This window comes from Coregonus clupeaformis, chromosome 14 (genome assembly GCF_020615455.1).
Source record: "Coregonus clupeaformis isolate EN_2021a chromosome 14, ASM2061545v1, whole genome shotgun sequence".
NCBI lineage: Eukaryota > Metazoa > Chordata > Actinopteri > Salmoniformes > Salmonidae > Coregonus > Coregonus clupeaformis.
The window spans coordinates 1,245,197-1,257,372 of record NC_059205.1 but is presented as its reverse complement, the minus strand read 5'-3'; positions in this window follow the sequence as shown (position 1 = coordinate 1,257,372).

Genomic DNA, 12,176 nt, shown 5'->3' with positions numbered 1-12,176 from the left:
TGGCGCAGTGACCTCCCTGATCAAGCCCGCACCCAACGGACGGCTATCTAGGGCATGAATGGGGAAAGGGACATCAACAGGGAAAAGGGGAATCCCTAAGGCTAAACAAAACTTCTTATCAACAAAATTCCCAGCCGCGCCTGAATCTACCAGCGCCTTATGCTGGGAATGAGGTGCTACCTGTGGAAAACGCACAGGTATACAGAAATGTGCAACAGAGAGCTCTGGGTGAGTGGGGCGCCTACTCACCTGGAAGGACTCCCCAGTGCGGGACCTGTCGTCCTCTCCCCTAGGAGGCCATATTCAGCACCTAGCCGCGGTGTGTCCTCCCCGACCACAGTTGGTGCAGGAGATGGACCCCCTCGTAAGCCGACCCCTCCTCTCTCTAGCGCCAGCGCCCCCGAGCTCCATGGGGCACGGCTCGGAGGCGCTGGAGGGTGAAATGGACGGACCCCCCTCGGAACGTCCGCGGGTAGCTAGCAGGTTATCCAGCCTGATGGACATGTCGACCAACTGGTCGAACGAGAGGCTGGTGTCCCTACAGGCCAGCTCCCGACGGACGTCCTCGCGTAGACTACATCTGTAGTGATCGATGAGAGCCCGCTCATTCCACCCTGCATCCGCCGCTAGAGTACGGAATTCTAGGGCGAACTCCTGGGCACTCCTCTTCCCCTGCCGGAGGAAGACCAGACACTCCCCCGCCGCTTTCCCCTCCGGGGGATGGTCAAACACCGCCCTGAAGCGGCGGGAGAACTCGTCGTAGGTGATGGTGTCCGCGTCGATCCTCCTCCACTCTGCGTTGGCCCATTCCAACGCCTTCCCGGAAAGGCAGGAGATCAGGGCGGACACGCTCTCATGTCCCGAGGGCGCCGGGTGCACGGTGGCCAGGTACAGCTCCACCTGGAGAAGGAATCCCTGACACCCGGCCGCGGTCCCATCGTAGGCCCTCGGGAGCGAGAGTCGAACTCCTCTGGGTTCCGGAGCGGGAATGGGCTGACTTGCCGATGGTGCTGGCAGAGAGGATGGCGGTGGAGGAGTCCCCCAGCCTCGGATGGTGGTGATCACCTCCTGCAGTGCGGACCCCATCTGCAGGATCTGGTCACTCTGTTCACGGACCTTGTCCTCCAGCGTCGCCTGGGCTGCTGCGGCTCCTGCTGATTCCATTCTTGATGGTGTGTGATTCTGTCAGGAATGCTGTAGGTGGGTGTAGTGGTGGAATCAAGCGCAGGACACCGAAGTATAGTCCAAAAGACTTTAGTGCAATTTCCAACAAGGAAAAATCGAACAAACTTGCCCGAAGGCGAAACTACGCACGAAGGCGACAAAACAAAAGGCGCACTAAACATGTACGTAAAACGCTCCAACACAGTGGAGTAAAGCTCAACCGAGCGAATAAGTAAATGTACAAGCACAACACACGACAGAAATAAATCAATCACACACAACACTAGACAAACACAACGAGAAACTTATAGGACACTAATTACACTAAACGAGAACAGGTGTCACAACAAACAGACAAAAGCAAACCAACATAGAAACATGCAACGGTGGCAGCTAGTATTCCGGAGACAACGAACGCCGAAGCCTGCCCGAACAAGGAAGAGAGGCAGCCTCGGCCGAAACCGTGACAATAACTCACTGTATCACAATTCCAGTGGGTCAGAAGTTTACATACACTAAATTGACTGTGCCTTTAAACAGCTTGGAAAATTACAGAAAATGATGTCATGGCTTTAGAAGCTTCTGATAGGCTAATTGACATAATTTGAGTCAATTGGAGGTGTACCTGTGGATGTATTTCAATGCCTACCTTCAAACTCAGTGCCTCTTTGCTTGACATCATGGGAAAATCAAAATAAATCAGCCAAGACCTCAGAAAAAAAGTTGTAGACCTCCACAAGTCTGGTTCATCCTTGGGAGCAATTTCCAAACGCCTGAAGGTACCACGTTCATCTGTACAAACAATAGTACGCAGGTAGAAACACCATGGGACCACGCAGCCGTCATACCGCTCAGGAAGGAGACGTGTTCTGTCTCCTAGAGATGAACGTACTTTGGTGCGAAAAGTGCAAATCAATCCCAGAACAACAGCAAAGGACCTTGTGAAGATGCTGGAGGAAACAGGTACAAAACTATCTATATCCACAGTAAAACGAGTCCTATATCGACATAACCTGAATGGCCTCTCAGCAAGGAAGAAGCCACTGCTCCAAAACCCCCATAAAAAAGCCAGACTACAGTTTGCAACTGCACATGGGGACAAAGATCGTACTTTTTGGAGAAATGTCCTCTGGTCTGATGAAACAAAAATAGAACTGTTTGGCCATAATGACCATCGTTATGTTTGGATTTCTATTTTTGGTGGCCTTCCTAAGCCAAGATTCAGACACTGCTAGAACATCAGGGTTGGCAGAGTGTGCTAACGCAGTGAATAACTCAAACTTGGGGAGGAGACTTCTGATGTTAACATGCAAGAAACCAAGGCTTTTACGGTGAAAGAAGTCAACAAATGGTAGCGCCTGGGGAGTAGGAGTGATACTGGAGGCTACAGGGCCTGGGTTAACCTCTACATCACCAGAGGAACAGAGGAGGACTAGAATAAGGATACGGCTAAAGGCTTTAAGAACTGGTCTTCTAGTGCGTTGGGTACAGAGAATAAAGGGGGCAGATTTCCGGGCGTTGTAGAATAGATTCAGGGCATTATGTACAGACATGGATATGGAAGGATATGAGTACAGTGGAGGTACACCTAAGCATTGGGTAACAATGAAAGAGATAGCATCACTGGAGGTACCGATTGAGCTGGTCTCCGCGTGTATGGGGGGTGGGACAAAGAAGCTCTCTGAGGCTGGTTGAGCTGAACTTGGGGCTCTACAGTGAAATTGTATAATAAGAACTAACCCAAACAGCAATAGGCTAGGCATATTGACATGGGAGAGAGGCATACTGCAATCACAGGTGTTATTTGAGAGGGCTAAGACAACAACTGGTAATGGTGACGAAAGTTGGAGCTGAGGCTAAACAAATTAACAGGATGGGATACCGTGTAAAGGAACAGTCCAGCAGGCATTAGCTGTGTAGCTGAGTGATCATAAGGTCCAGTGAACAGCACTGAGTAAGTCCGGGAGCAGTTCGTAGGCTGCTAAAGCACAGGCGAGCAGGAGGTACGGCTGTTGATTGCGCGTGCTAGCGGGCCGGGGCTAGCAGATGGATCTTCGTGGTCGTCGCAATGGGAAGCCTGTTGAAACCACATCAGACCATTACGTCGGCAGACCAGTCGTGATGGATCGGCGGGGCTCTGTGTCGACACTAGGAGGTCCTGTCCGGTTGACAGAGAGGTAGATTGCCGGGAGATGGGCCTGGCTCGAGGCTGGCTCAAGGCTAACTGGTACGTCGGGAAGTGGTGATTAGCCAACAACAGCCATTCGGTTGCAGCTAGCTAGTTGCGATGGTCCGGTGTTAAGGTCTTGTGATTCAGTGATTTCGGCAGAAAATCCGATATGCTCTGGGTCGATAGCACGCTGTGCAGACTGGCTGATAATTGTCCAGGCTAGAGCTGGCTGTTAGGTAGTGCAGGCCACGGACAATGGTGAAGACCGCTAACGGTGGCTAATAGTAAGTAGCTAGTTAGCTGGCTAGCTGGCTGGTTTCAGCCGTGGGTTCTTGATAAAAGGTATGAAGAAATAATAGAATCCGTTCCACATTGGGTGAGGCGGGTTGCAGGAAAGTATTTTTAGTTAAAGGATGGAAAGTGAGATAGAAAAAATATACGAATAAAATAAAAAAATAAAAAAATAAACTGGCTATTTAAATGAGGACACAACACAATACACGACCCCACTACTAGGCCATCTTGGATACATCATTGTTTTGCTGGACCTATATAAGCAATATAACAATTGAGATGTACACCAAGTCACTTGGCTCTGTCATATCCTCACATGGCCTTTCCTATCATTGCTACGCTGACGATACACAACTAATCTTCTCCTTTCCCCCTTCTGATAACCAGGTGGCGAATCGCATCTCTGCATGTCTGGCAGACATATCAGTATGGATGACGGATCACCACCTCAAGCTGAACCCTGGCAAGACGGAGCTGCTCTTCCTCCCGGGGAAGGACTGCCCGTTCCATGATCTCGCCATCACGGTTGACAACTCCGCTGTGTCCTCCTCCCAGAGTGCGAAGAGCCTAGGCGTGACCCTGGACAACACCCTGTCGTTCTCCGCCAACATCAAGGCGGTGACCCGCTCCTGCAGGTTCATGCTCTACAACATTCGGAGAGTACGACCCTGCCTTACACAGGAAGCGGCACAGGTCCTAATCCAGGCACTTGTCATCTCCCGTCTGGACTACTGCAACTCGCTGTTGGCTGGCCTCCCTGCCTGTGCCATTAAACCCCTACAACTCATCCAGAATGCCGCAGCCCGTCTGGTGTTCAACCTTCCCAAGTTCTCTCACGTCACCCCCCTCCTCCGCACACTCCACTGGCTTCCAGTTGAAGCTCGCATCCGCTACAAGACCATGGTGCTTGCCTATGGAGCAGTGAGGGGAACGGCACCTCTGTACCTTCAGGCTCTGATCAGTCCCTACACCCAAACGAGGGCATTGCGTTCATCCACCTCTGGCCTGCTGGCTCCCTTCCTCTGCGGAAGCATAGCTCCCGCTCAGCCCAGTCAAAACTGTTCGCTGCTCTGGCACCCCAATGGTGGAACAAGCTCCCTCACGACGCCAGGACAGCGGAGTCACTCACCACCTTCCGGAGACATTTGAAACCCCACCTCTTTAAGGAATACCTGGGATAGGATAAAGTGTTCCTTCTAACCCCCCCCCAAATTGTAAAGTGGTTATCCCACTGGCTATAGGGTGAACGCACCAATTTGTGAGTCGCTCTGGCTAAGAGCGTCTGCTAAATGACGTTAATGTGCCCTTGAGCAAGGCACTTAACCCTAATTGCTCCTGTAAGTCGCTCTGGATAAGAGCGTCTGCTAAATGACTAAAATGTAAATGTAAAATGTACAAACTATGACATAAGGGAACGATGAGCGGATAAGAGGTAAGCCGTAATTTTGATTAAGACATTAATGAGCGAGTAGTCGATATAAATATTTGTTCAGCACTTTTGAAATGTACAGTGACAGAATTCAGAACATGGGCCGTTCTTACAGTGTTCTCCCTGTACACCAAGTCAGGACCGTAGGATAAATAAAGGGGGCATATAAGCAGACAATGAAATATCTTCAATATTAGATTATTATATTTCTCTAAAACAGGCTATAGGCTACATGTGCACCATGTCACGGTTTCGGCCGAGGCTGCTCCTCCTCCTTGTTCGGGCAGGCTTCGGCGGTCGTCGTCCCCGGAGTACTAGCTGCCACCGATCTATGTTTCATGTTCGTTTGGTTTTGTCTTGATGTTGTACACCTGTGTCTCGTTAGTCCTCGTTAGTGTCCTATTTAGTTCTCGTTGTGTGTGTTTGTCTTTGTGTGTGATTGCTCTTCTGTTTTCGTGTTGGAGCTACGTACTTCCCTCCAGTGTTTTGGAGAGGGTTTTCGCACATGTTAGTGCGCCGTTTGTTTGACGCCTGTGTGCGCCGTTATTTCGCCTTCGGGCTTATTGTGCTTATTTTCTACGTGAATATTGCACTAAAGTCTTTTGGACTGAGCTTCTGCGTCCTGCGCTTGATTCATGCACCACACCCACCTTCAGCACCCCTTGACACACCACCAAGTCAGAACAGTAAGCTAAGTTCTGAGGGGTGTGGGGAACTATTTTCTTATAACTAGATGTGATGCCTAGCTTAGAAAGAATACATTAATTATTAAACATAATAGGTTTGTGCTGTACTGATATAGATTGTTTAACATAACAAGCTGTGATTAATGTGAGGAACCGTTAGGGGGTAGGCTGAGATAGGCTTGTGACTCACACACACACACACACACACTGCCTCTTTGTTAAACCGCTCAAGGACATGTGTTCTGCTACAAAGAAGAACAAACTATGTCTTAGGTTGCTGACTCGAGACAAGTTGTAAAGATAACAACTAATGCCCGGCAACAGTGAAGCGCCAAGGGTCTGGGACCAGCCTGAGCGCCATCGATAGGTTGGGTAAGTTTAAACCACACCCAGCCTCTACTCTGACAGGCCCAGCAGGGAGCGGGAACTATCTCTGTCAGAGTATTTAAAGAAGAACTTATAACAAAAGCTCAGTTCTCTGACTGCCCTGCGTGGTTTTTCAGTGGGCCCGTATATACGAACATCATATTTACCATTGAAGTGTTTGCATTAATTAAAATACTAGTCTATTTAGAAGACGTGTATTGACCTCTTTTTGTTCCTATACCAGATTTGAATTGACGCAACTTGACAGGGGGGAAGGGACCAAATGATTAGGGTGAGGCACATGGGCTACTAACAGCTTACTACACAACATACACTTAGTATTACTTTCTAAGCTACAGTATACATATCTCCCTGGCATATTACATCATTTATGCAAACTTTGTCATCAAACTTGGTCATCAAAGTGGTCCTCTGTAGCTCAGCTGGTAGAGCACGGCACTTGTAACGCCAGGGTAGTGGGTTCGATCCCCGGGACCACCCATACGTAAAAATGTCTGCGCACATGACTGTAAGTCGCTTTGGATAAGAGTGTCTGCTAAATGGCATATTATTATTATTATTATTATTATTAAAGTCTGTTATGCTCTGGATGAAGTTGTGCTGGATTGACAGCATGGCAAATGTATTCAACCTTTTCTGGCCCATGGTGTTGTGTGTCAATGTTTATCCTTTTAAGCTTGAAAAATATACTTTTTCAGACAGATGTTTTACATCTTTAAACCCAGACTTGGACCACACACCCTCTCCACTGAATAGCAGGCAGGGGAAGCAAAATAGTGATTGCTTTGCGCCGCTTGCAGTTAGCCACATATTCCTTCCAAACCACTCATTGTTGAATTTGCAATTTCCGACTTGTTGTGTAATGTTTATGTCCAATGGCTGATGAGCACCAATACGTTTTATCTATAATTTCTCTTCATTATTTCTCTTCATATGACAAGGATTAAAAAGGATTTGCCAGTAGATTGTCGACTTGATTCATGATGACTGCTAGCTAAGATTTTGAAAGTATGATGCTGACATGATCAGTCTAATCAAAGCTACCGTAGATATAACTTGATTTGACAGAGGAGCAAGCATACCTTTGCTACCACTCGTCTCCATTGTAGCTGGTAAGTAAATGGGGCAGTTGAGACATTTTTAGTAGATTCTGACTGTTAAAGATATTTCACTGTGAGTTCCTGTCCTGCAAGCCCACATTATGCCAATCGTTAATTAATTTACTTCTCTTTTTATGCTCACACACTAAGTGTCATGAAAACACTAAGGGTCCTAAAAGATGCCCGCCGTGGTGAAGGACCCAAATGATGTACAGTATATGAGCAAGTTGCTCTTGTTTGAAGACATCTATAACTACCACAAACTTCTTCAACTAGTAACATGGAAATACTTTTAGCCAGCTGAGTCCACAAAGTGTCTTCAGGACTGTCCTTTTCTAGTTTTCTTTTTAAATCTAAAATTGATAAAGTTGTAATGCGCGGATTCTCCTCAATGCAGATCTGCCTCATCACACCACTCTTATTGATCATTAATACGATAAAACAATCTGACTTTATATAATCTCTTTCCCAGTCTTTCTATCCATGGAATGTCTGGGGGTGAATTATGAGACAATTACTGTATGCAGATGTACAAAAAATGTAGATGTAGATTTGTTTTAGCAATTGCTTGATCTATTTTACATGTAAGAATATGTTGCAGATTTAAACTTTAATTGGTGAGAATGGAAACAAATGTAATGAACAATGTTTTCAATCTCCAACTTTATCCTCTGCAATCCTTTTTACATTAGGTAATAAGCTGTAGTCAGGTGGTTATTACCATGTTATGATGAGGTCTTAACTATGACCAGTAGGCTACATAATATAATGGTCACAATTATGACCAGCTGGTCAGATGGTGGTCAGCAAAATACGTAATATTCTGGTCACAGAAAGTACGTCAAAATGTTCTTTTTCAACCAGTTTGTGACCAGAAGAAGACCATAAAAATATGTCGTACTGAAGTCTTTTCAACCAGGTTTTGCCCAATGGGAAGTGCTGATATTGTATCATATAATAGCACTGACAGCTTTCTAAGAAAACTAAATCTGAGACATTTATGCTCTGTTTACATACATTTTAGGGGCTATTTATACAGACAATTGGTATAAAACCTGTATAAACTGTATTTATATTTATATGACAATATTTTAGGTTGACTATAATTCTATTAAAACATTTCTGACATCACAAACCTTACTCTTATTTTCCTGCATCAGTAAAAGCAGGAAATGCTTCACCTCTGCCTCTCCTGCCCTTCATTCCAATTCGTAGATTGGTTTTGGATTTCTCCCTGACCAAGAGTGTAGTTCACAGCACCACCACCTGGTGGCAGTAGTTAGCTACAGTCGGCTTTCAGGCAGACAGTCACTACTGTTGGCAATAATAAATAGAGCATAGCTCTACTGGGGATTATTCTGTCTGGTTTAAAGGGGATAAGCTTATAGTCATTCTTCTTGGAGGGTTTCTGCAGCTGTGATGTTGGCTGGAGAACACTGGGTGAGAGGAGACCTGGGAGCTGTGATGTTGGCTGGTGAGAGGAGACCTGGGAGCTGTGATGTTGGCTGGTGAGAGGAGACCTGGGAGCTGTGATGTTGGCTGGTGAGAGGAGACCTGGGAGCTGTGATGTTGGCTGGTGAGAGGAGACCTGGGAGCTGTGATGTTGGCTGGTGAGAGGAGACCTGGGAGCTGTGATGTTGGCTGGTGAGAGGAGACCTGGGAGCTGTGATGTTGGCTGGTGAGAGGAGACCTGGGAGCTGTGATGTTGGCTGGTGAGAGGAGACCTGGGAGCTGTGATGTTGGCTGGTGAGAGGAGACCTGGGAGCTGTGATGTTGGCTGGTGAGAGGAGACCTGGGAGCTGTGTTCAACATGTGGTTGTGTCCACCTCCCATGGCAGTAAGGAGTAACGAGGTAAAATAGTAGGCCTACCCTTCATCACTGACCCAGGACCAGTTTAACTCTATGGCTGTGTCCCAAATGGCAGTGCACACTACACTATTAGAGAAAAGGTGCTGTCTAGAACCTTAAGGGTTCTTCGGCTGTCTCCATAGGAGAACCCTTTCGGGTAGCAGGTAGAACCCTTTTGGGTTCCATGTAGAAACCTTTCTACAGAGGATTCTACATGGAACCCAAAAGGGTTCTACCTGGAACCAAAAAGGTTCTCCTATGGAGACAGCCGAAGAACCCTTCTGGAACCCTTTTCTCTAAGTGTATGGGCCCTGGTCTAAAGTAGTGCACTATATAGGGAATAGGGTGCCATTCTCTGGTCTAAAGTAGTGCACTATATAGGGACTAGGGTGCCATTCTCTGGTCTAAAGTAGTGCACTATATAGGGAATAGGGTGCCATTCTCTGGTCTAAAGTAGTGCACTATATAGGGAATAGGGTGCCATTCTCTGGTCTAAAGTAGTGCACTATATAGGGAATAGTGTGCCATTCTCTGGTCCAAAGTAGTGCACTATATAGGGAATAGGGTGCCATTCTCTGGTCTAAAGTAGTGCACTATATAGGGAATAGGGTGCCATTCTCTGGTCTAAAGTAGTGCACTATATAGGGAATAGTGTGCCATTCTCTGGTCTAAAGTAGTGCACTATATAGGGAATAGGGTGCCATTCTCTGGTCTAAAGTAGTGCACTATATAGGGACTAGGGTGCCATTCTCTGGTCTAAAGTAGTGCACTATATAGGGAATAGGGTGCCATTCTCTGGTCTAAAGTAGTGCACTATATAGGGAATAGGGTGCCATTCTCTGGTCTAAAGTAGTGCACTATATAGGGAATAGGGTGCCATTCTCTGGTCTAAAGTAGTGCACTATATAGGGAATAGGGTGCCATTCTCTGGTCTAAAGCAGTGCACTATATAGGGAATAGGGTGCCATTCTCTGGTCTAAAGTAGTGCACTATATAGGGAATAGGGTGCCATTCATTACCTCTAGTGGCTGATTCTGGACCAGAGGAGAGGTCATATGCCATTCTGATCCTGTGAGAAAGTACAATGGAGAGTCCAATAGAGAGTCCAATAGAGAGTCCAATAGAGAGTCTAATAGAGAGTCCAATAGAGAGTTTAATAGAGAGTCCAATAGAGAGTCTAATAGAGAGTCTAATAGAGAGTCCAATGGAGAGTCCAATAGAGAGTCCAATAGAGAGTCTAATAGAGAGTCCAATAGAGAGTATAATAGAGAGTCCAATAGAGAGTCCAATAGAGAGTCCAATAGAGAGTCTAATAGAGAGTCCAATAGAGAGTATAATAGAGAGTCTAATAGAGAGTCTAATAGAGAGTCCAATGGAGAGTCCAATAGAGTCCAATAGAGAGTCCAATAGAGAGTCCAATAGAGAGTCCAATAGAGAGTCTAATGGAGAGTCCAATAGAGAGTCCAATAGAGAGTATAATAGAGAGTCCAATAGAGAGTCCAATAGAGAGTCCAATAGAGTGTCCAATAGAGAGTCTAATAGAGAGTCCAATAGAGAGTCCAATAAAGAGTCCAATAGAGAGTCTAATGGAGAGTCTAATGGAGAGTCCAATAGAGAGTCCAATAGAGAGTCCAATAGAGAGTCTAATAGAGAGTCCAATAGAGAGTCCAATAGAGAGTCCAATAGAGAGTCCAATAGAGAGTCCAATAAAGAGTCCAATAGAGAGTCCAATAGAGAGTCCAATAGAGAGTCCAATAGAGAGTCTAATGGAGAGTCTAATGGAGAGTCCAATAGAGAGTCCAATAGAGAGTCCAATAGAGAGTCTAATAGAGAGTCTAATAGAGAGTCCAATAGAGAGTCCAATAGAGAGTCCAATAGAGAGTCCAATAGAGAGTCCAATAGAGTCCAATAAAGAGTCCAATAGAGAGTCTAATAGAGAGTCCAATAGAGAGTCTAATGGAGAGTCCAATAGAGAGTCCAATAGAGAGTCCAATAGAGAGTATAATAGAGAGTCCAATAGAGAGTCTAATGGAGAGTCCAATAGAGAGTCCAATAGAGAGTCCAATAGAGAGTCTAATAGAGAGTCCAATAGAGAGTCCAATAGAGAGTCCAATAGAGAGTCTAATGGAGAGTCCAATAGAGAGTCCAATAGAGAGTCCAATAGAGAGTCTAATAGAGAGTCTAATAGAGAGTCCAATAGAGTCCAATAGAGAGTCTAATAGAGAGTCCAATAGAGAGTCCAATAGAGAGTCCAATAGAGAGTCCAATAGAGAGTCCAATAGAGAGTCTAATAGAGAGTCCAATGGAGAGTCCAATAGAGAGTCTAATAGAGAGTCCAATGGAGAGTCCAATAGAGATGTCTAGCTGAAATGTTTCCTACCTATTGGATGGTAGGGGTGGACACCACTCCAGATACCATGGCAACTCTCATCAGATAACAGTGTTGCTATGGAGACAGCAGGGTGAGCTGACTGTCCCATTGTTGATGTGTTTCTCTCACGACACACTTCTTAACCCCATTTCCTCTTTTAGTTCCTCTATTATAATCACAATGTTAAAATATGAAGAGACATTTTAGAGGAACCACTTAAGTAGTTTGAGGCCAATAATAGTAACAACGTTAGTGTTATATTTCTGCTTTAATACCCTCCACTCTCTCATCAGGAACTCTGGTATTTCCATTCCCATTAGGGGGAACACGTTGTTTAGGAGTAATCAGCATGAAGTAGGTCAGCTCAACAGTAGAGCTACTGTACGTTTCAGAGAACTGCTAAATATGGCCTTACGGCCCAAAGGGAATGAAGAGGATTTAGTACAGCAAATAACTTCACTGAGACTGAGGATGCCTTTCTACTAGTTTTATTGGTGTTCAGATTAAGACAGTGTTGAATGTGTTGCTCTTCCTCTACACTGAGAGATACATAACAGGCTGTGAAGGAAAGACACATAATAATAATATTGTATCTGGTAACATTGACAGGTTATTAGAGCTTACAAAATATTGCTGTGACGAACAAAATGTTTCTGTCTAGAGTCTAATCTTTGACTCTCCCCCCTCCGTCTCTCCCCCTCCGTCTCTCTCCCCTCCGTCTCTCCC